The following is a 25,890-nucleotide window of genomic DNA, read 5'->3' as shown; positions in this document are numbered from 1 at the left end:
AGCTTGTGCATTGGACTCTGTGTAGTCCTGACCCCGAGCAGTAATTGCACCGAGTGTCCTGTGGGCTGGTACTTTGCAAACTAGTTTGAGGTCTCCTCGCGATCCCTGGTCCGTTGGCCTGTGGGTCCTGGCGGGGGTCACCTTGTTTGTTCTTGGGCTTACCATGTTGCTCCAGACGTCCCCTGACTCTCCATTGCTTGGAGAGTTTGCTGGACCTTGCTGGTCCACACCGTAACCTGTTTACTCTGACCGCTTGGGTTGCACTTGCCAAGACTTGTTGGTGCTCCAGCCGGACATCGACCCCTCAGCACTCGACATCCTAAGTTGGACAGCTCACCTCGGATCCTGGTCATCCTCGACGTTTCCTGGTCCCGTGGCTGAAGAGTCAAGCAACCCTTCTTCGCACCTGAAGCATCCGACATCGGTGGGCATTCGATTACCGAGCCCCTGGCCACCTGAAGTGACCCAGACTCTATCCCCTTTGCTTTCAGCTTCTTCTCACCTAGAATCCAGGCTTGTATTCCACCGGACACTCTTCCCCCTTCTACCCCTATGCACCCGGCTCCTCTGGAATAGGTAACTCGGGTACCTCGGTACTCACTGGTGGGTTGGCCTTAGAACCTCCTATGTTTCAAAGGGTTTGTTTGAAGTCCTCGTAGAAGTGTCCTTAAACTGTAACTTTGCAACCGCAACTTTCCCATAGAATTGTACGGGGCACGCAGTTCTGTTTCCTCACTGCACCTGTCCTCCGTGGCCTCCCTGTGTCACTGCTCTGGGTGGTTCCTTGGGGTCACAGTGAGTCTACGTGTTTTAGGCACTGTCTAGTCAAGTCTTGATTGTTATACCATTTTTTTAGTACATGGTTCGCTCTCCCCCTGGAGCCTGCTGTGTATTTTGCTACTTACGAATGTTCTATTGATTCAGTTTTGTGTAAACTTTGTGCCCTAAATCTCGTGTAGGGACTTGCAGAGAGTGTTCTATTAATAAATACATATTTTTATACAATTGCTGTGTGGTTCTCCTTTCATTTAGGCATTCAGGAGGTGATATTCTGGTAAAAGAAGCTGCTTTACATTCCTTCAAGATTAAGCCTGAAGGCTGCTCCCCACAGCTACCACAAGTTTAGCTTTCTAAACGTTATCTTTGACCTCATACATCATAAGGTTTGTGTGGACTGGTACAGGGTGCCCACTTTAATTAGCGGACAGCATATACAAATCCACCTTCTCACAAATAGATGTCTGCTGATGGATCATGAATTACTTACTCCAGTATTGGAACTTTCATAGATTCCCATTGCTTGTATCATTCCCCGTCGTCGGACTGGGAGCCTCGGTAATAATAAATATATATATATAAATATATACTTAGGTAAATACACCCTTATAGGTGTAAAAAATAAAAAATTAGGCCTAGGCCTCATTATATTTTGTAGCCTATAGGTGTCCTTATGTAAAAAGACCCAAACTCACATTAGCAACCAATCAGATTAGCCTCACCCTGTGGAACCTTCCTGAGAAAGCTCAGAGCCTTAGATTTTCTACCGCATCGTTGGTGACAGGGAGTCTCCTTAGAGCTCTGCTCTAACTTCTACTTTGAGGTACTATTTAAGCTGTTTTTTGACAGGATTTCTTTGAATTTCTACTATGGCTGATAAGGAAAAGAAGAGCCTTTTCAGGCCTTGTGCCACTTGTGGCAAAAAACAACTTTATACTGAGGATAAACACAAGGACTGTATATACTGTTTATACCCTGACCACAAGCCAGAGGGTTGTAAGATATGCAGAATGATGTCTGTTAAGACCCTTCGTGATCGTGAAGGAAGGTTACTTCTTTGGCTAAGAAAGTTGGAAAAGAAGGAGGAAGTGGTTTCTAGTGACAAGGAAGATGCCAGATCATCATCTTCCAAGACATCTTTGAAGAGGGGTGTACCATCTGTGGAAGTTTCATCTGAACCCCCCTCAAAGGCTATGCGTGGGACCTCTGATAGGTCTGGCAAGCCCGGGCCTAGCGAATCTCCTCACGAGAGTGTAAAGGAGAGGGAAAGGCAAGCACCTCAGGTGCAGAAGGCAAACCTGGATGAGGGCTCGGCTGGGCCTTCACATCAGGAGAAAGTTTCTAAGTCCTTCAAAAAACCAACTGTAGAGGCTTCAACAGTGATCAAAAAAGGCTCTAAAGCCTCTGTGGTGACTTTGTCTCCTCATACGTCGACGAGCCATCCATCGACGACGAGGATGACGACGACGACGATGTCGACGAGGACCTCGACGACGATGCCGTCGACGAAGACTGGGTCGACGACTGCGTCGACGACGATGACTACGTCGACGGTTACCACCTCGTCGACGAAGACAATTCCGTCGACGATGACTATCCCGTCGACGGTGGCAATCTCGTCGACGAGGGCGAGCCCGTCGACGATGGCAGTTCCGTCGACGATGACGAACCCGTCGACGATGACGAGCCCGTCGACGATGACGATCCCGTCGACGGTGAAGTTTATCTCGTCGACAGTCCCGTCGACGATGGTTCAGGCTATGGAGATGCCGTCGACGGCAGGTGATAGAGAGGGCGCCAGGATGAGGAGAATAACTCCGGATATGACTTCACCTAGAAAGGTGTCATCATTACCCCCAGCCCTATTGTTGGACGAGGATGAGTACTCGGAGAATGAGATGTATGGGGATGCATATAGTCCATCTCAGTTGCATCTGAAATACCATGATTCTGACCAAGATGATGAGTACTATTATGGGCAGGAGTCGCGACAACAAAAACAGGTCGCATACCAGGAAACTCAGGCACAGCAGGGCACGGTTACAATGCCTATGAGTCTTTTGACAGACTTGAGAGCAATGCTGGAGGAGTATAGAAGCAGACAAGGGCCGCGACCAGTGGAAGGTCAGGCGCAGGTTCAGCCACAGGTGATGGCAGTTCAATCTGTAGCTCCTTCACAGGGGGAAGAAGAGAGGGAATATCCTCGGCAGACACAAGTCCAGGATGATACCTCGGATGAGGATGAACACAACCAGGATCAGAATCCTGATAACGAATGGAACCAGTATATAGCACAGGATCCGGCTTCTCCGGTGCCGGACCCGGTAGATTCACCTCCGGCGGATGTGGGAGGTTTCTTCAGTTTGATGGAAAGAGCCACGGCACGCTTTAAGCTAACCATGCCGGCAACATCTACGGATTGTTTTTTGTATGATTTTAAAGAGGCATACCGTAAGACAGTGCGTTCGATTCCCATTGTAGAGCACATTTGGGAAGAAGGAAAGAAGGTGATGCAGTCTCCAGCGACAGTCATTCCAACTCTTCCACGCTTGGAGAAAAAGTATAAAGCTCCGGAGACAGTCCCGCCTGCTTGATTGGACAACCTAGACCAGACTCGGTCATATCGCAGGCGGCGCAGAAGAAATCACGGAATCCTTCGGCCACCCTCACAACTCCACCGGACAAGGAGGGTAGAAGGTTAGACAACGCTGGAAAGCGATTTTCGTCTATGGCTAGCTTGCTGGTCAGGGCGGCCAATGCCTTGGCGATTCTAGCAAGATACGACCGCCAGATGTGGAGTGATGTGGCACACTATGTGGAACTGCTGGCGGATGACCCTAGAGCCGAAGCACAGAAACTTCTGGAAGAAGGACAACGGTCCTCTTCGGAAATGATTGATTGCGCGATGGACATCGCCACCATTTCTTTCCGTGCTCTGGGCAGCGCGGCTGTTCTTCGACGGCAGGGGTGGCTACGAGCGACTTACTTCCGACCAGAGGTCCAAAATAAGATTCTGGACTTGCCCTTTGATGGGGACATGTTATTTGGGAAACATGTCGATGACACCCTACAGGGAATAAAGAAGGACACAGAGACAGCAATGGCTCTGGGGAACCTACAATATAGAAAGACACCATTCCGTGGAGCGAGAGGAAGAGGCTTCACTTCGCCAAGAGGTGGTTATCAGCAACAGCGATACTCGCAGCAGTCGCAGTCGTACAGACTGCAGTACGGCAATCAATATTATCAGCGACAGTCACAGTCTCAATCGTTCTCTCGTCAGAACGCTCGTGGACGTCAAGGGCGTCAGGGCAAAGACGCTGGCAAGCGTCAATAGCGGCCTCCTGACTCTGCCAACAGTTCCTCCGCCTCTGGGATCTCCAGTGGGCGGCAGGATATCTCAACATCTGAGCAGCTGGGAAGAAATAACATCGGATCAGTGGGTATTGAACATCATCCGACATGGGCATACGCTAGAATTCCAGGAATTTCCACCTACAAGAGCTCCCCACGCCACTACTTCAAAACATCTAAACCTTCTGCAATTGGAAGTTCAACAAATGCTTCAGAAGGGGGCGATCCAACGTGTTCCCCTATCGCAAAGAGGAGAAGGTTTCTATTCAAGATTTTTTCTGATCCGCAAAACGAAACTAAAGTGGCGTCCGATCCTGGACTTAAGGGAGCTCAATACCTATCTCGTAAAGCTGTCGTTTCGGATGATTTCACTCCAGGACATATTGCGCCTCTTGAATCCAGGCGACTTCATGGCTACACTAGACCTGGAAGATGCCTATTTTCATATCCCGGTCCATCCGGCTCACAGACGTTTTCTTCGCTTCACAGTAGGCAAGAGTCACTTCCAGTTCATGGTGCTCCCATTTGGATTAAAATCCGCACCTCGGATATTCACAAAGGGGCTGGCCCCGGTAGCAGCTTTTCTGAGAAGACAGTCGCTGGAAGTATTCCCGTACTTAGACGACTGGCTGCTGAAGGCACCAAGCTTCCAAGAGGCAACAGAAGCAGTGAACATGTGCTTGAACCTCTTCATTCATCTGGGTTTGCAACTCAACAGAGAGAAGTCGGTTCTTCAACCGGCAGGTACGGTGAAGTTCTTGGGAGCGATACTCGATACTCAGGTGTGCAAAGCCTTCCCATCGGAAGAGAGACAGATGAAACTCATGTCTTCAGCCGCTCGGTTGCAGAGAAAAACTTGGATGACAGTCAGGATGTACAAATCTCTTCTAGGGTCGATTTCATCCTGTATTCAATTGATTCCGCACTGCAGGCTGCGAATGCGCCCCTTGCAGGAGGAACTGGACCTTCAGTGGAGACAAGTGGAAGGGTCGTTCGACGACAAAGTAACTGTCACCCAGCAGATGAAACGGACGGTTTCATGGTGGATGAAGAAATCTCATCTCGCAGTGGGTCTCAGTTTCAGAGCGGCACCGGCTCCTCGCGTCATTACCACAGACGCCTCCCTGCAGGGTTGGGGAGCGGTCATGCAAGATCTCCAGGTCAGTGGCCACTGGACACCAGTAGAACGTCGCTTGCATATCAACGTTCTGGAGCTAAGGGCTATTCGGTTGGCAATGTTGGCGTTCCTTCCAAGGATTTCAAATTCGGCCATCCTGGTGCGGCCGGACAACACCACCGCAATGCATTACGTCAACAAGCAGGGCGGCACAAGATCGCAACTGCTTTCTCAGGAAGCCCAGCTGCTGTGGGAGTGGGTGATCTCACAGAACATCACGCTCGTGGTAGAACACCTTCCAGGAGTATGCAACACGAAGGCGGATACGCTAAGCCGCTTGAGGGCAGTCTCACACGAGTGGGAACTGGACAACAAAGTGGTCAAGAACATCTTCTCCCGTTGGGGAACCCCAGCGATCGACCTGTTTGCAACACCGAGGAACAAGAAATGCCGGTGTTATGCGAGCAGGGAACACCATCGAGGGTCGCTGGGGAATGCCCTTTTGATGTCTTGGTCCGGCGCATTTGTTTACGCCTTTCCGCCATTTCCCCTGATTCCTCGGGTCCTCAAGAAGCTCAAGCTGGACAAGTGCAGGATGATACTAATAGCGCCTGCCTGGGCTCGCCAGTTCTGGTACACGGAGTTGCTTCTTCTATCGGAAAAGCGGCCCATTCATCTGCACCCCAACCAGACCCTTCTATCAATGTACAACGGCCAGGTTCTCCACCCGAACCCGAGCTCGCTTCAGTTGACAGCTTGGCTCCTGAACACAGAGAGTTTAAGGATTTAGACATTTCAGTAGAATGCAGGAACATCTTGGCACAGGCACGAGCTCCTAGCACTAATAAGACATATAGAGCGAAATGGAAGAGGTTCTATTTATGGTGCCAGAGAGAAGGAGTGCATCCATTCTCATCAGCTCCGCATCAACTCTTGCCTTACATTCTATCTTTGGCACAGGCAGGTCTGGCTCATGCTTCCATCAAGGTCCACTTGGCAGCTATTTCCAGGTATAGAAGAACAAGATCGGGCCCTTCTCTACTGTCAGCAAGGATAATAAAGCAATTCCTGAAAGGACTGTTTAGAGTTTTTCCCCCAGTTCGGCCCCCACCTCCGGTTTGGCACTTGAATGTGGTCCTGGCTCAACTGATGAGATCGCCATTTGAGCCAATACATAAAGCTGAGTTGAAGTTCCTATCATGGAAAGTGGCGCTTCTTCTTGCACTCACATCTGCAAGGAGAGTAGGAGAACTTCAAGCTTTAACTATCAAAGAACCTTTCTTGCAGTTCAAGAATGATACATTGATCCTACGAATGAACCCCAAGTTCATTCCGAAGGTACCGACAGACTTTCATCTTAATGAACCGGTGGTTCTGAATTCTTTTTTTCCTCGGCCTTCAACTCAGGCTGAGAGGACACTTCATTCTCTGGACGTTCAGAGATGTTTGAAATTTTATCTGCAACGCACAGCTGGATTTCGGAAGACGCCCCAGTTGTTTGTGGCTTTCGGAGCCCCAAGAAAAGGGTTTCCTTTGTCAAAGCAGGGAATTTCCAGATGGATATCGAGTGCGATCCGTTTCTACCACCAGGCGGCAGGCAAGCCGTTGGAAGGACAGGTGAAGGCGCACTCCACAAGATCGATCTCATCGTCAACAGCGCTGTTTGCTGGAGTATCGATAAAGGATATTTGCAGAGCGGCCACCTGGAGCAGTACTCACTCATTCACGAGACACTACTGCCTGGAGGCGGCTGCACAGGGGGATTCGGCTGTTGGACAAGCAGTCCTGAGAAATCTCTTCCAGTAAGAGGTGAGCTTTCCTTTCTTCCCTCCTCCTGTTTTTTCAAACATTTCGTTTATTATGCTATGGTTACTGATTTATAGTTGTTATGATGTATGATATCATTGGTTTATAATGGTTCTATAACTATGCACGAAATGTTTGAGGTATGCTAACTGCTATCTACTCTGATACAAGCAATGGGAATCTATGAAAGTTCCAATACTGGAGTAAGAAACAAGTTACTTACCTGTAACTTTAGTTCTCCAGTATTGGTAACTTTCATAGATTCCCATGCGCCCACCCGCCTCCCCTGGGAAAGCTCACTTCTGGGCTAGGTGATTATGTGGCAAGGCAACGGCTACGAAAATCTGAGGCTCTGAGCTTTCTCAGGAAGGTTCCACAGGGTGAGGCTAATCTGATTGGTTGCTAATGTGAGTTTGGGTCTTTTTACATAAGGACACCTATAGGCTACAAAATATAATGAGGCCTAGGCCTATTTTTTTATTTTTTACACCTATTAGGGTGTATTTACCTAAGTATATATTTATATATATATATATATATATTTATTATTACCGAGGCTCCCAGTCCGACGACGGGGAATGATACAAGCAATGGGAATCTATGAAAGTTACCAATACTGGAGAACTAAAGTTACAGGTAAGTAACTTGTTTCATCTACATCGCTGGGTGACCACCACCAAGCACGTACAGTGTCAAGACTACTGCTTGATGGTCACGTGGCAGTGGGGGGTGCGTTGCGCGCGGGGGGGTTGCGCTTGGTGAGAATATTAAAAACAAACTTACATTGCCGCTGGATCCCGCATCTCTACTCCTGCTTTCTTCAAGGAACTCGAGGAACAGGAAGCAGGCTTTACTGACCAATCGCAACGTTGCAAAGCACTGTTATGATTGATCTGAGCATCCTGGTTGGACGCTCCACCAGGGAATGGGGGCCTGGGCATGTTCTCCATGCAGGCTGTATAGCAGCCTGCATGGAGAAGGGGGAAAGTGCGCATGGCTGGTTTGGGCTGCCCGAGATGGCCAACCAACCTGTCACTGCGCACGTACAAGTGGGCATACCACTTCTCCACTGCCCTGCTCCGAGAGAAGAGCTGCCCTGCCCACCCGCCAGCAAAGGAAATATAAAATGATAGTAACTCAGTTATTATCATTTTATATTTCCTTTTCTTTACCCAGCTTAAAAGCAGTGGGATGACATTCCTCTGCCATAGCGTAGGAGCTGTCACTGCTACTACCCCTTCAGGGGTACTGGCCATCAACCAGGACTCTTCACCCACCTCTGGGCTTTTCTTTCAATCTGACTCCAGCTGTAACCGATCTCCTTGCAGTTAGGCTAGGGCCTCAGCGCCAGGTGTTTCTTGGCCTTCCCCTCTTCCTTTTTCCTTGATAGTTTCAGGTCAGTGCGTGCCTGGTGGTGTTTGATTTGGGGTTACAGAGGGTGTGATCCATCTAGTTCCAGCGCCTTTTAATGATTTCTTCTTGAGCAGGGAGCTGGAAAGTCTGCTGCCATGGGTGGTTGTTGCTGACGGTGTTTGGCCAGTGGATTTGGAAGATTTTACTCAGGCAGTTATAGATGAAGGTATGGACATTGTTGATGGTGGTCACTGTCCTCCAATTTTAAGTTGGGGTAAAAAGCCTGGTCTTGGTTTGCAGCATTAGGTCTTTGGAGCTCCAGATCTTCTTTAGATGAAGGCAGCCTTTGCTTTGCCAATTCTTTCCTTGGCGTCAGCATCTGTGTCGCCCTGTTTGTCTATTACACTGCCCAGGTAGGCCCAGATAGGTTAAGGCCTCAACCTCTTCCAGTGCATCTCCTTTAAGAGTGATTGTAGTTCGCCTTCAGGATCTTGGTTTTCCCCCAGTAAATGTTGAGTCCAAGGTGTGCTGACATGACAGCAACCTTGTCGGTCTTCTCTTGCAACCCGCAGATGGGTTTCCAAGAGTAGTGCCAGGTCATCTGCAAAGTCCTGGCTGTCGATCTGCGTCCAAGGTGTCTACTGGATCCCATTTCTTCTTCTTGCTGTGGATGTCTTTGTGATCCAGTCTGTGGCCAGCACGAAGAGAAAAAGCGAGAGCAAACAACCCAGGTGGGCTCTGGTTCTCACTTGGAAGGCTTCTGTGAGTTGTCCTCTTTGGACTATATGGCAGAACCCTTGTAAGAGTTCCTGATGATTCTCATGAATGTATCTGCTACTCTGTAGTGGTGGAGGATTTTCCAAATGGTCTCTCTCTCCACACTGTTGAATGCCTTCTCAAAGTAGATGTAGATGCAGTTGACATAGAGGGGGGAGTTCCATTCCATCGACTGGTCAATGATGATACGCAGTGTCGCAGTCTGGTCCGTACAGGATTTATCTTTGTGGAAGCTAGCTTGCTGATCTTGAAGCTGAGTGTCGCTTTGCCTGGAGTTGAAAGAGTTATCCCTCTGTAGTTTGTACAGTTACTCAGGTCACCTTTATAGGTGAACATTCTAATCCTTCCAGTCTGATAGCACAATTTCCCCTCTGTGAGCCTTACAAACACGGAGTAGAGCATATCTACTGAGGTTTCACCATCTGCCATCAGTGCCTCTGCAGTAGTGTTGTCGGTCCTGCTGCCTTACCATTTATCAGTTGTTTTATGGCTTGCTGTATTTTCTGCCTTGGTTGGTCTGCTGCAGTTGATTTGTAAGTCCTTGTCAGCTGGCTGTGTCTCTGCTGGAGACTGAGGCACAGGCTGGTTCAGCATTTCTTCAAAGTGCTCCACCCATCTTCGTTGCCAAGCTGCAAATGTTGGAGGGTAATGCGTGGGGCTAGCTACCTCACCATATAAAACTCATAACTACAGAGATATCAACCAAAAGACATCTGAGCCTTAGGGATAGAGGAATCTCCTTTACGGAGGGCCACAATGCCTTGTGGTGAAAGCCAGAGACCTCTGGAAGCCGCAAAGCCGATCCACCTCCTTTCGACCAAGACCATCACCATAAGGAAATGGAACGTAAGGACCATGTATAAGAAAGGCAAGACTACCCAAGTGGATATGGAGATGAAAAAAATACAACCTTGCCCTGCTTGGCATCAGCGAGACCAGATAAACACAGTCCAGACAGAAACGACTGAATCCAGGGGGAATGCTACTGTATTCTGTACACGAGGAAGAGGACGCCCCCCTACTCGGGAGTAGCACTGATGCTAATGCCAGCAACCAACAGAGCTCTGATAGGATGGAAAGCCCACGGTCTCAGAATCATTCCAGTAACCTTCCACACAGATAGAGGATCGACATGTGTTATCCAGTGCTATGCACCTGTAAATGACAGCAAAGAAGAGAAAAAATATTTTTTTTACTACAGACTCCATTCCATCCTGGAGAAATGCCTTGAGAGCAAGACCACCATACTAATGGGGAACCTCAATGCCAAGATTGGAAGTGACAAGACTGGGAACGAAGAAGTCATGGGCAAACATAGCTTTAGCTACATTAACGAAAATGGTGAAAGGCTTGCAGATCTTTGAGCCCTGAACTGTCTGGTGATAGACGGTAGTGTATTCCCACAAAAGAATACACAAGGCAATGTGGGTGTCAGCAGACCACTCAACTGAGAATCAGATCGACAATGTCTGAATTGCCAAAAGTTTCTGAGGTTCTTGCAGGATGTGAGTGATAAGAGGAGTGGACATGGCGTTGGACCTTCACCTTGTAGTCCACGCTAAAGGTGAAGCTGAAGAAAGCATGCATGGAACTGACAAACCAATGCCAGCGATATAACACCACCCTTCTCAAATATGCACAGAAATTGAGTAAATACTCAGTCATACTTCGTAACAAGTTTTAAGTCCTGCAAGAATTAGAGGATAACAGGTACCTAGTAAAAAGTCAGTGGTAGAAGATAAAAAAAAAGTGACATCAACCAGCCAGGAGATACTGGGTCCCAAGAATCACCAACATAACGAATGGCTCTCCACCAAGACTCTCAGCAAAATCCAAGAGAGAAAGGAAAAGAAAGCTGCAGCCTACACCAGCTGAACAAGAGCAGAAAAACCAAACGCTCAAGTTGAATACACGAAAACCAACAAGGAAGCAAAGAGAAGCTTAAGAGAAGACAGGCGAAGATTCATTGATCGTCTTGCTACAAAAGCCCAGGAAGCCACAAGCCATGAAAACCTGAAACAACTCTACAACATAAAAAAAAAACTCTCCAACAGATACAGCACACCAGAAAGAAGGTGAGAACAAAGCAGTTTTGATTTTCCTTCTGAAGTGGTGGTTGTGGTCCAGGCAATCCGACATCTCTCAACCAAATCCACTGTTTCAGGACATTAGGAAACCTTTCAGGTCTGGTGCAGGACCAGGCAATAAGGCATCTCTCAACCAAATCCACTGTTTCAGGACATTGGGAAACCTTTCTGGCCTGGTGCAGGACCATCACATTGAACCTCCACAGGCCATATTGTTGTGTGTTATTGTTTGTTTTGTTGTAATCCAGCAGTGAGCACAGTTAAAGTTTGCATGCCAACCCCTTTGTTTTTTTTACGTTTAGAAGACCAGCGTACCCTCTCATAATCCCCTGTTGTGATTGGTTTTCTGAAAGGCTTGGCACTTTTTCTCCAAAACTCATCATTATACCTTTTTGGGACTATAATTTTGCACTAAGGCACAGCTGTGCTATGTAGCTCCGGACCATCAAGATGATTTTCCTATTGCTAACACTCCTGCTCATCGTGTCAGTGAACTGCAGGTCCTGTCAGTGCAATCTCTGTAAAACTCCTTTTTTCCCAACAAATTCATACTGAGCACTCTGGGTTACCTTTGTGTTTAAAGTGGTGTCACCCTTTCACATGGGACAATCAGTCAGCCTACCAGTGTTTTTTTTCTCTCCATCACATCCTTTAAAAGAGGAGGAGATAGTCCATCAATTTAATCTCAATAAAACGTTAAGCTTCTACAATTAATGTATGAAGGAGTATCATATTAATCTGCTTTTCATGTGGTTTGCTGGTGCCAAAAAAGGAAAGACAGTACAGAAGAGGACTTGGTCAAGGTGGTTTGTTGTATGCAAGAAGGACCCCACTCAACTTCTACAGCCTTTGCACCAGGGCTATGCCTGCTACAGCAGCATTAGCAGGTTGGTTTCCCATCTTTGACATCTGTCAAGCTGCACCATGGGTCTCAGTACACACATTTACAAAGCACTACTGCCTTGACAGTCTTGTCCACAAAGACGGTCCTTGTACTACTCTGTCCTGCAGGAATTTTTGTTTAGTGTCTACTCCACCTTTTGGGAGGTATTGCTTTGGTGCCTATGGTAAAGGTGAAGGATATGTAGTTAAAAGTAAGCAGCAATCGATAATGCTCTTTCTGGTAGCTCCTTGAATTAAAGATTCCTCACTGCCCTCCTACCTCTCTGTTGTTCTTAAAAAGGCCCTAAATTAGTTTTGAGACACTGTCATCTCTAATTAGTTTGAGATGATCATCGCCTTATGGTGTGGAATATACTCAACAATACAGAAACTGACATCTTGCAGAGGTGGTGCCTATATGAGGCCCCCATCCGTCACTTCCATGAGCTGTGTCTGTAAGGTTTCCAGCTCCAGTATGGCACCGGGAAAAGTCTAAAGGTGAGGAGTATAAATTTGGAGTACCCACCAGAATTTTTTTTACAGAAACTAAGTATGTTGTGTATTAATTTCTTTCAAGTATATTTGCTTTACAGTTTGTCAAATGTCTCCCTACCTTTTGCCTTGCTATTGTATATATCTGAGGAATTTAATATGAAGAAGTACTCTGTCATTCCCTTGGACCTTTTCCACACTATATAAACACCTCTGCCACTTAATAAATACATCTGTGGGTCCTGATGGGGCAGTATGTCAGCTCGTATCTCCTTAAATCATTTATACAAGAGGGGCACTAGCAAGTGTTTGAGTCAGTACTATTCCACTGAACTGCTCTTTCTATTACACTTCATGAATAACCACACTTAATCTTTGGTGGGGGAGTGTGATAACACAATCACTTTGTTTGCTATGAACAATATGTCTGTTCTTTGAACCTTTTATTTTGTATAATGGTTTTTATGCTGTCAGAATCAGTCTAAAAAGTGTTTTGATATTTGGTGTTATTTAAAAAAATCTAATTAATTTATAAAAAAACACGAGTTAACTATGTTCTTTCGATGAACAAGTTACTTACATCTGTAACGCCTTATCTGGTAGAGAGTATCTAGCTGCACATTCCTTACCTTAGAATATTACCTCCTGAAGAAAAAGTCACAGTTCAAAGAACTGGGAGGATGGAAGGGTTGGTAAGTAATTTGCAGCTAGATGGACTCTACCAGATAAGGCGTTACGAAAGGTAAGTACTACCCAACAGCAAGGACCTTCTCACTCAAAACCAAGAAGCAGTAAGGCACCCAAACCCCAGCTCTCTCAATCTTGCAATCTGGCTCCTGAAGTCCTAGAATTTGGAAATCTAAATTTACCGCAATAATGTATGAATATCCTAAAAGAAGCAAGAAGGCCCACAACATGTGCCTGCTATGCCGCAAAATGAAAACGCTGTGTTCACTAATGCCATTCAAAGGATATTAACCCATGAAATGCATCAGCTCAAAATATTCTTTGCTACCTTCTTCACTTACAAACTGCAGGGTTAGCTTTCACTTCTATAAAAATACATCTTACGTTAGCTTCATAGCTCCAAAATGGAGAACAAACTTCTGTATTCAGAGCTCCTGTAATCAAAGCCTTCCTACAAGGTCTAAAATGTTATTCCACCTAGATCTCTACCCAAACCAGCGTGGAATCTCAACATTGTGCTAGTGATAAAACAGTTAATGGGTCCACCATTTGAACCTCTTCACATGTGCACTCTCCATTTTTTGTCATGGAAATTTGCATTTTTCATCACAATCACTTCACTCAGACAGATTGTTGAGATTCAAGCATTAACTTTAGAAGAACCATTCTTTCAAATATACAAAGACAAAGTAGTACTTTGAACTAATCCTAAATTAGTCTCACAATCCAACACGAGTCAATCCATTGAGTGGCCTGTGTTCTTTCTTCAGCCATACTCAGTGGCCGAAAGAGCATTACACACATTAGATGTTAAAAGAGAACAAATGTACTACATCGATAGAACACAACCATTTCGCAGAACTGAACAACTATTTGTAGCATTCTCCAAACCACGTAAGGGTAAAGCAATTCACAAATCAAGTATCTCACTCTGTATTGTAAAATGTATCCACATATGCTATTCTAAAGCCAAGCAACCCCCTCCCTATGCTTCCAGAAAACACTAGATGGCGGACTTAAGCTGAGCGTGTGAATCTACAGCACTACATGCCACAAACTGATGCTTACAAGGTAAGTAACATTCACCATCTATAATTCTCCAAAAAAGCCAAAGGTTACAAGGATGTTATAGTTAGGTTCAGATTTTACACACACAAAACCATAGAAATTCAGCAATTATCTTTATCTCAAGTAACTATAACTCATGCACTAAGGTAACTGTAACTTGTGGGTTTACAGCTCAACGTGGATGACACTGCTAATCCTATGCTTAAAAGCTTTGCTAGAGAAACAGACATTTGAGGTGAGCAGGTTCAGTGAGTCGCTGATGTTGAAGGGTGGGTTCTCTATACAGGAGCGGATATCCGCCTAAGATTGGGAATTACCCAGAGTTCTCTGCGTTTTTTTGGCATATTTTATGTGGCACTCTAACCATGAAAGGGTATTGTTTTGACTTACACCCCCCGCCCCTTGTCTGGACAAAGCTAAACCTCTCTGAAGAGCTATATTAGTGAAACACTTATCAGGAGTTGCTTTTATTATTTCCAGGTTGGCTTAGATGGCATTTTACCAATCAAAGCTGTAATACTGTGCCTGAAATGGTAAAAAGATTGTTTTTCATTTTATAGCGCGGCGTGGATAGCACTGTGCGAATCCTATGCTTAAAGACTTTGCTGTAGAAATGGCAAAAGACTTTACCCCTTTCTAGCTCAGTGTGGATGGCACTCTGCTAACCTATGCTTAAAAACGTTGCTAGAAAAACATTTGAGGTGAGCAAATTGAGTGTTGCTGGTGTTGAAGGATGCTCTAGACAGGAGCTGCTCTCCACCTAAACTTGGCAACTATCCAGAGTTCTCCTTTCCTTTTTTTGTGTGCACACACACACACACACACACACTTTTACTCTTCTTCAGGTGGTCACTTCACCAACCTGTGATACAGCGGCATCAAGCATTGAAGGATTCCACAGCAGTTCTTTTATGCAGACTTGATTTTTAATATTATAATAAGCTTTCTGACGTGATGCATTTTACTGGGCTATGTTACCGTCATGGCGGACATTGTTTCTTTATGTAGTCCTACATTAATTTCATTGACCCATGAAAAACTAGACCGTTTCGCATTTGATAAGGCAACCCACTTCAACCTCCATTTTGTTTCATTGTCAAAAGACATTGTCCTTGGAAAAGGTGTCCGATTTACAACATGCAGTTCCTCCTGGCTTCTATATACAGAGACAATAGCCTCTTCATTTACAAAATCTCCTCATTAACCCATCCTTTTGTGTTTATACTCGCACCCCTTCATTCATTTTAAATAACCATTCCAGAATCTACATTACGGCCCATTGTCGATTTTTATGACCACCAAGTTCTTCAACTCCCCAAATGACATTTGTGGATCTTATAGAGGATGTCATTGAATGGCCACATTTTCATTCATCTGGCGAATGTAAATTATGTACGCCACCCGTATGACTCCTTACGGTACTCATATTTGAACTTTTGCCAATAAAGTGACCTGTGCCACTTGTAGGATACCACCAACATTCAGGGCTCAAAAAATCCACTCGCTATGGCGAGGCAGATTTAATCAGGACCAGCTATTTTTAGGGCCTATTTGCCCTTTCTGGCGAGCTGAAAACAGGTGTTCTGCTTGCTCACAAAGTGAATGAGCAACTAAGATGCCTTTAAATGTTATCTTGTCACATTTATTCAGCTTTTAGAGACTGAGGTCTAAAGTCAGTTTGTCTTCCTACATTTACCTTCCTTTCGGTGCCTGCAGTTAAAAGATTTTGTAAAGTAAACTGTGTGACAATCTCGTTGAGACCGGTTCACAGGTCAAGTACATTACAGTTAGGTCTAGTAGATTATTCAAGTTTCTAGACCGGCAGGTCTAGCAACATTTTAATGTTTTTTTAAGCCCTGACATTACACTGGGAAAATGTGAAATACATGCAAACGGTTATACAGAAATCATTTAAAGGGGCAGGGTAGCACCCCTAAACCCCATAAACGGGACCCAGAGGGAACTCCCTCCCCCTCAATTTTGCTGTGATCTCATGGAATTCCAGCGAGATTGCATTCAAAAACTGGCTTTTTATATATAGATGAGGCAGCAGTAGGCCCCCTCTCCCCATCAATTCAAAGCCCTTCACCGTGGTTGGCTATATTTAAGGGGAGGGGGACGAGCGGCACCCCTCCTCGAGCCTAAGGAGCCTTTGAGGCCCCATCTCCCAGGGCCAAATTCAAAATAAAAGGGGAGGAAGGCCACAAGGCCCCCTCCCAGTCCCTGAGCCTTAAACAGCCCTGGGAACCCCATCCCCCAGGGCAGTCACTTTAAACAAAAATCCCCCTTCCCTGAATCCTTTAATGGCCCACAGAACCTCATCCCTGCTCTCTTTCTGTGTCCCGGGGACCACACCCACCAGACATAGTTTCTCTGCCCGCACTCCCCCAGACAGGGAAATGTGTTTGCTACTGTTTGGCAGGAGCATTTTGAATCTCCTGCCAAACGGGAGCAAACACAGAAAATCTAAAAATGCTCCTGCCAGCTGGGAGTAGACTTGTGTTGCCTGTACTGATGTGGGCAGGGAAACAAAACACATATTGCTCCTGCCCGGAGGGAGCATGCAAAAAGCAGCTGCTCCCTCTGAATGAGAGCAATGCCAGCTCCTTCCCCAGGGCCCCCACAGCCCCCAACATGTAGGTTAGTGGGTGCTACAGGTGGGCACCGGGGCACCCTCCTATTATAAAGCCAGGCCCTGGGGGATGGGGTCGCTAGGACCCAAGACTGCTCTAGGAGGGGGGCCGCATTGCCCCCCTTATCTTTTTAAAAACATTTGGCCTCATTAATGGGGTTCCCTGGGCCTCTGAAGACTCAGGGAGTGGGCCCCCATGGCCCCCTACAATAAAATATGGCCCTGGGGGATAGGGTCTCTGGGGCCTGAGAAAGCTTAGGGGAGCACGTGCCTGCTCCTCCTCCCTCTTTTCATTATATTTGGCCCTGGGAGATGGGGTTCCTAGTGTCTAATAAGGCTCGAGGAGGCAGGAGGGGGACGCGTTCCCTTTAAAAAAAAATCATATTTGGTCTCTGGTCCTCAGGGTCTTGTAAGAGTTCCCTTTTTATTGGAACTAGCCTCTGGGATTGGGGTTCCTGGGGCTAAATAATGCCCCCAACCATGATGTATATATGTCTGGCCCCAGGGCATGGGGTCCCGCAGGCCAACTGTACACTGCACATGCCGAAGGCTGTGTGGGGTTTGCAGCCTGCTGGGGGTTCTGCAACATGGTCTGGCAGCAAGCCGAACCCTGGCCACTTCCCCTGCTGTGCACGCCTAAAGGCAAGACGGGCTCTGCGGCTAACCCCACATCACGCACGACCAAATGTGGTGTGCAGCGTGGATTGGCTGCCTGTGGGGGTGAGGGTGTGGGCTGCATCCGGGTGGGTTGGCCACAGGAACTCTTGCCAACCTCCTGCTATGCACGTCCGAAGGCCATGCGTAGTGTGATGTTGGATGCCTCTCTGGAGTTTACAGCAGGGCCTGACTGCACCAAATATCCTCTCTAATATATATATGCATATGACATGGGCAGTCGACTGGCATGGTGTCACACAAGGGGAACAGTTTCATACTGTTAGGACACAGAAAAGGTATTGATCCAGTATTGGGGTATCTTTCATAGATTCACATGTCTGAATCATTACCTGTCGTCGAGATTGGAGTCCCACTGTAAAATACAAAACCAGTGCCATAAGTAATAAATAGGCTAAAAAGGCCAAAGGCAATATCTGAGTAGCCTATCTGTCCTTTTTCAAAAAAGGACCAAAAGTTGGTTCCAGCCAATAGGCTGCCAGCACCCTCTAGAACACTCCCAGCAGAGGCAAGCTCTCATATTTTCACTGCACGTCGTGTGGAAGGGAGTCTCCCTGAGTGCTACTCAGTTTTTTCCTTCTATTCAGCTATTCTGAAGAAAATGTCAGACAAGAAAGGCCTCTTTCGCCTTTGCAAGACCTGTGGGAAGAAGAGGGTCCATGTAGATGATCTAAATAAAGACTGTATTTATAGCCTTTATCCAAGGCATGAGGTGAAAGACTGTAAAATCTGTTGCACCTTTTATAATAGGACCCACTGTTGGGGTTCAAGGGGGCCTGGTTCCTTCTGTCTAGTTCCCCTTTAGCGGTTTTTCTTAAAAGTGCCAAGTGCATATGCGAATTTATGGACGTTCCCTAGAGCTCGCTTTAAAAGGGGGCTGCCAACAGGAAACAGGCGCTTGGTTTCTTTATTGGTCTGTCATATAGCTACTATATATCTTTATAATGCGTTAAGTTAGCATAGGCACGTTACATGTTTAAACACCATTTTTCCTTTTGCTACTTCTGCACACGACACTTAATTGTTGATTTAGCTTTCACCCTAGTAGTTCGTTGTGATTTACATGAGAATAATATGTTATTACTCTGATATCAGCTTTGCTCAATAAACTATGTCTGTACAGAGAGTGCTGAAGCTTCAGGAACAACAAGATACTGAATTGTTATGAGGTCTGATCTTCGCGCCTTCATAGACATAACATAAGTGCAGCTTCTGCCAACTTTGGCTTTTAGGCGGGTTTTATATTGCTTTGCTTGACACACACAAACACACTTGATGCTGTTCGCATGCAGAGAGAGCTGTTGTATGCTGATGTGATCTCTTCATTCTAGGATCCTGAGGTATGGGCCCGCCCTAATTCAACCCAAAGAGACCTTCTTAGCTATTAATATAATATGTGAGTTAGGGAGGGTGAGAAATAAGTGTTAACTCTTATTCATTTACAGCATGTTAACATGCTGTCACCATTTGCTTTTTATGGACTAGTAACTATGCTGATAGCTTTGCTTTTGATAATATGTTTCCTTGTATTATCTAAGATACTGCGCCTGAGAAGACGACATTAGTAAATAAATATTTCAAATGTTCACGTGTTCTTCTTTACTCCACGTTCTGGTTTGAAATGATTGTATAACGAAAGAGTGCTCATGTGTTCCACGTAACCTGAGGTATTGTAAGCTCATGTTCTGGTTTGTCTAAACATTGGGAGTTTGTTATGACCAATGAGACACTGTAGCTAGCTCGGTAAGGGGTTTGTTGGATACTAAGGTGAGTTTTGGGTCACCCTAATTCGCTGAGGTTCCAATCCTCTGTGCACAGTTCTGTGGGAGAACAGAAACCCTGCTACATGGCGCCCGTACGTTGGTGGTCTTATATCATGACACTCGAGTAGTATATCGTTCAAACCTTAACCCCTTCACTATCGTGTCCGGAAAACGGTGGTGTCGGATAAACCTACCTATTTTTGAAATAGGTCTTTTCAAGCTTGAATCTATCTAAAACGGTTTCCTTGACTTACTACCCAGTTGTGCCTCAGAGTTTTCTTTGTTGTTCAGTAGTTCCGGTGATATCATGGCTGTGGCCATTGCGCAGCATAGTCGCATTGCGGTGCGCAACCATTTACAAACTTACCAAGTCCCTTTGGAAGGCATGGCTGTGATTTTGGTGGTGTGTGCAGATCCGGCGTACCCTTTCGAGCTGTTTTGCTCGTGGGTCACATTTCCGGAGGTGGACGCGAATTCTCAAGTGTTCCTCCACTACACGCCGTCCCCTGTACCGGCGGAATATACACCGTACAGGGCACTGGAAATACCTATTGATCATTGGCAGCATCGCGTTTGGTTTGATGGCGCCCTCCCCCACTCTTTGTCAGCTGCGAGGTTAGGTCCACTTTCCATTCCAGGTACAAATTGGCATGCTTTGGGTGGATTTACCCCGCACCCGAATCACGGCGCTTGTCCCCTTGCTGATATTCGCAGACTACACGTTGTCTCGATTGCTGTGATTCGTGCATTAGTGTAATACATAGTTCGTCATCTCCCGGGTGGTCCCCCCCCGGTGGTGCGGCCGTTCAAACGGAATGTGGCGGTTTACGCCTAAATCCGGTTATGGTCAATTCGGTTTTTGGCCACGCATCCCAACCTTGAAAGCAGAATTCAGCGGCATGAGCAGAATAAGGGCGTTATTGTCCCAGAAAGAAGTGGCCTTGAGTTCGGCTAGGGAAACTTTCGTTCTTCACATAGCTAATACATGGACAGAAGTTCAGGCCCTTTTAAATACTGATTTACCGTTACATTTCAGCGAGATGGTACATTCTATCTTCAACGCGTCCTCCACAAATGGACTGGCGCATTTTTTTAAGTCTGTTAGCAGTGGTCTTGTAACTTCATTTGAAAAAATCTTTGGAGTCATCCCTGCTTTCTTCCATTCCATTTTTTCGAGTTTGTTTGGTGGATTCCCGGTTATCCTGGCACTAGCGGCAGCCGTTCTAGTGGTTGTTTGCTTCCTTAAATATGGATGCCCCACGTGTGGAAGGAGCAGCCCAGCCCCTCCTAGCGCTGTTTCGGGATCGAATGCTTGAATATTATGGCGCGCTGCTGCTTGCGATTTTAAGCACGGCATATGGATTATCGTTTCGATTTTCCTACTTCACCTGTGTCCAGCCTGTATTTCACTGCCTAAGCTGTGACTTCGATTGGGCCATTGATTTGTGTCTCTGCGGACCGGTTTCTCCTGAAGTCGACTTTAATCAGCTGATGCGTCCCATCGTTATTCATGAGTTGGTTTGCACTGGCGACAGGATTATGGCCTTAGCAGCGATGCATGGACTAATGGGTCCTTGAAACGTTCTTACAGCAGCGCAGGATTTCTTGGCAATGAGCTTTCTTGAGAACCCTCCGAGTTGTCCTCTGATGGTAATAGAGGCTCCAGTGTTGGGAGAACACATTTGCTCTTTTACACTTTTGAATTGGATGGCTGAACTGTTTTCGGATGAAGACGGTGATTTCCTGTTGGAGGCTGTAGCTGCATATTTTGCATATTCGGTCCTGCCTTGAAAAGACTTCCTGGTTTATGATGCCACATTTTTCTTTTGCATTTTTTTCACCTCCCAGTCCTATTGGCTTGCGTGCTTGTGACTTTTTTAAATTTTGATTTGGTTGCTGCAGTTTTTTATACTTATAAGGTTGTTCATGGTTCTTGAACTCTGCTTTCATGACGTTGCCCTTATCTTATCTTATCCGTCCTCGGATCATGGGGGCGTGTCATATAGCTACTATATATCTTTATAATGCGTTAAGTTAGCATAGGCACTTTACATGTTTAAACGCCATTTTTCCTTTTGCTACTTCTGCACACGACACTTAATTGTTGATTTAGCTTTCACCCTAGTAGTTCGTTGTGATTTACATGAGAATAATATGTTATTACTCTGATATCAGCTTTGCTCAATAAACTATGTCTGTACAGAGAGTGCTGAAGCTTCAGGAACAACAAGATACTGAATTGTTATGAGGTCTGATCTTCGCGCCTTCATAGACATAACATAAGTGCAGCTTCTGCCAACTTTGGCTTTTAGGCGGGTTTTATATTGCTTTGCTTGACACACACAAACACACTTGATGCTGTTCGCATGCAGAGAGAGCTGTTGTATGCTGATGTGATCTCTTCATTCTAGGATCCTGAGGTATGGGCCCGCCCTAATTCAAGCCAAAGAGACCTTCTTAGCTATTAATATAATATGTGAGTTAGGGAGGGTGAGAAATAAGTGTTGTTAACTCTTATTCATTTACAGCATGTTAACATGCTGTCACCATTCGCTTTTTATGGACTAGTAACTATGCTGATACCTTTGCTTTTGATAATATGTTTCCTTGTATTATCTAAGATACTGCGCCTGAGAAGACGACATTAGTAAATAAATATTTCAAATGTTCACGTGTTCTTCTTTACTCCACGTTCTGGTTTGAAATGATTGTATAACGAAAGAGTGCTCATGTGTTCCACGTAACCTGAGGTATTGTAAGCTCATGTTCTGGTTTGTCTAAACATTGGGAGTTTGTTATGACCAATGAGACACTGTAGCTAGCTCGGTAAGGGGTTTGTTGGATACTAAGGTGAGTTTTGGGTCACCCTAATTCGCTGAGGTTCCAATCCTCTGTGCACAGTTCTGTGGGAGAACAGAACCCCTGCTACAGGTCCCTTGCCGTGTGTTTCCTGTTCCTGTGGTTCTACCTTGTTTCCCTTCCTTCGAGCTCCTTTCCAGCGGTCTTTTCTAGTGCTGGGTATTGATCCCCTTTTTCCCCTGCTCCCTTGTTTTCCTATTCCCTTGGGCATTTCAGAACCCTTTATTGGGGACCTGTTTTTGATCTTCGGTGACATTCTGGGATTCGCGGCTGCGTTTCCTTTGAGTTTTAACGTCCTGTTATTATCCCTTTTTTGTATCCAAACCATCTTGTTATACGCTGTGTTTGGGTGGTTTCACGAAGGAGCTGAATAACGGCCGTTTTTGTGCTACCTTCGTGTTCTTTTTTAGATTCCTGGTTTTTTTTGGGTGTCTTTCGTATTCCCTTTGATACCATTTTTCCCCTGTCCTTTTTTGTCCTAAGAATTGTGAATTCCACCCCCTTTGTCATTCTCGGTGTTTCCCGAGGGGGCGTGGTCGGTCTGGGGTTACGCAAGAAACAACCAATACGATTGCAGTGGAAGAATTCCTGTTTCGTATCAAGCCACTCCCGTATGTTATCTGGGGTAAGCAGGGAGGTCGGTGGTTCGTGTGTGTACTTGGCACTGGTAATAGTAGTAGGGGTGTGTTTAATCTTGTCTCCTTCTTTCATTTTAGCGGTCTCGTCTGTGTCAAGCTGTCAGCTGCCAAGAAGCCAGAGGAGACGAGTTGTGTTCCCCAAGACCTTGGGTTCCCTTGTTTTGTTACCCACCTTCTCCCGGTGTCGTGTTCTCCACCATCCGTTTTGATTGCGGGTGTTGGGGATCATGGTGAGGGTAGAGGATTGGGATGTTCTTCACTCCTGCGGTGTTGGGCCGGTCGGCAACGGAACACCCTCAAGAACAGAGAGGGAAGATTACGTTTGTGGCTTCAATCCACAAAAGAACAGGCTCTCCCCTCAAATGAGGAAGAAGGATTGGCTTCAACTTCTCACAAGAGGGCTAGATCACAAGAAAGATCTTCAGGTGAGGGAAGGAAACATCTCAAGCCTTCCCAAGAAATACCTGTGAGTAAAGAGAGGAGCTCCAAACATTCCTCTAAGCCAACTTTATCTGTCCCCTCCTGGCCTGTCAAGAGAGAAAGAGAGTGTCCAAGATCCTCTTCTACTGACTCTGTGAGTAGAAAACATGTAAAGAAATCCGTGTCGACGATTTCTCTGTCATGTTCGATGATATGTGTGACTTCGTCGACGGCAACCGTCACGGCGATTCAGTCCCCTATTTATTCGACTAAGATTTGCATTGTGACAAGACCTTCATCGGTTTCATCCGTCAACGACCCATCATCGACGAAGAAACCGTCAGCGAAAATATTGTTGACGATGAAACTGTCGACGACTAAGACACCACCGACGACTAAGGCACCGTCGGCGACGAAGGCACCATCGACGACGATGACGACGACACCATCGACGAAGACATCGTCAACTAAGTCACAATCAGCAACATCTCCGTTGGCTATGGCAACACCGTCGACGACGGAGATTCCTTCAATATTAATTTCTGCACTGCCGATGCCACAGTTGACGAGGATATCTCACACGATGACTGTCTCAAAGGCTTTTCTTCACCAGCCTTTGCAAGATTATAGCAAGGTATCACCTTTATAGGATGAGGACGGACTATATGGAGTAGCTCACAGTCCATCTGAGCTACATGTACATGCCAAGATGACGATGATGATGAGGAAGATTATCATGAGGTGCATTATTATCAGGAGCATTATATGGCTCCTAGTCATACTTATCAATGTAATCCTCGACAGGAAGCACGCCATAGAGAGATGGCTCATCTACCACCGTCACTGAGTCAGGATCTGCAGGCCGTGTTGGCAGATTACCAACAGAGATTCCCTCCTCAACAAATTTCACCAGAAAATCCGGTCCCGCAAGTGGAGGTACCGACAACAGTAGCAGAACCTCAAATACCCAGTACACTGGTAAATGCAACAAGTCCAGTTCCAGCTGACCCTGAAGTTCAGAACACTTCCTCTTCGGAAGAGGAGGTGGAAGAAGGGGAATTACCGGATCCAACGGCTGTTCCGGATCCTTGGAATAAATATGTAATCCAGACACCATCACTTCCTCCACACATAACTTCAGATTATCCCCCAGAGGACATTGGGGTGGGGTTCACAATTTAATGCAGAGGGCAGCCAATAGGTGCCACTTACCTATCAGTGAAACAGGCATAATGTTTTCTGCATGATTTTAAAGAGTTCACAAGAAAGATAGTACGGTCAAATCCGATTATCGACTATATTTGGCAAGAGGGTGTGAAGAGGCCAGCATCTATACCAGCGGTGCTGCCTTGTATAGAGAAAAAGTATAGAGCTCCAGAGGATAGTCCATCTTACCTTGTTGGATATCCAAGGCCAGATTCTGTTATATCGGTACAAAAGGTGGTGGTGATGGACGGAGAATCTGAACCAATCAAACACTCACACCCAGTCAAAAGATCTGGGTTTGATCCATCACCGTTCTTTAGCCCACTCTGCCACCCCAGTTCAGATTGTTATATCTCAGGCCGAACAGAGATGTTCAAAGAACCGGGCAACACCAATTACTACTCCTGCGAACAGAGAGGGACGTCGGATGGACTTTATGGGAACGACATTTTTGGCAATGGTAGCTGCATCAATTAGGGCTGCAAATGCGTTAGCCATATTCGGCCGCTATAACCGTCAAATGTGGTCCGATATGGCGGGAATGATAGATCTCATCCCGGAAGAAAGCAAATAGCACGCCCAAAAGATCTTATCGGAAGGTGAAAGGGGTGCCTCTGAAACAATTGCTTGTGCTTTAGACATAGCAAACACAAGCTTGAGGCAGTTGTCGGGAGCGGCAGTACTTCGACACCAGGGTTGCCTGAAAGCTACTACCTTCAGACCTGAAGTAAAGATTCTGGACATGGCGTATGATGGAGAGTTGCTTTTTGGTAAACATATTGACGACGCTCTTCTGGCTATAAAGAACGATACAGATACTGCAAAGTCATTAGGAGCTCTGCAATATAGAAGAGTACCATTTAGAGGCGCCAGAGGGCAAGGATTCACCACCTACAAAGGCGGATATCAAACAAATCAACAATATCAATATCAGCCTCAATATCGTTTCTTACAACCCGCCATTGTATAGCCAATCTTCAACAGCTGGTTTCTCTCGCCAGGGAGGTCTCAAGCGAACACCTCAACAGGGCAGCAACTCTGGCAGAAAGCAATGAGTACATCAGGGTACCAGTCAATTTTCCCTCCCTACCCGTGGGCACAAAATGTTTTGCTTTCGCACAGCGGTGGCACGAGATCACTATCATCTGGGACCGTTCCTACTTTCTGGAAACAAGCCTGGGTTTCTCCCATCCTGAAAAACCCCAATCTGGACCCCACCAAACCTGAGAGCTTTCGGCCCATATCCCTTCTCCCATGGGTAGCTAAAATCACAGAAGCACATGTTAACAATGTGCTA

General features: G+C 46.1%; 1 protein-coding gene across 2 annotated transcripts in view; it reads left to right on the top strand.

The window, feature by feature from the left end:
* LYST (lysosomal trafficking regulator) overlaps positions 1-25,890 on the top strand; it is a 3,192,287-nt gene that overhangs the window by 540,761 nt on the left and 2,625,636 nt on the right. The gene's annotated exons all lie outside the window — the stretch shown is intronic.

This window comes from Lissotriton helveticus, chromosome 6 (genome assembly GCF_964261635.1).
Source record: "Lissotriton helveticus chromosome 6, aLisHel1.1, whole genome shotgun sequence".
Taxonomy (NCBI): Eukaryota; Metazoa; Chordata; class Amphibia; order Caudata; family Salamandridae; genus Lissotriton; species Lissotriton helveticus.
The sequence above is the reverse complement of the archived record's forward strand: the minus strand, read 5'-3'. Positions and strand labels throughout refer to the sequence as shown.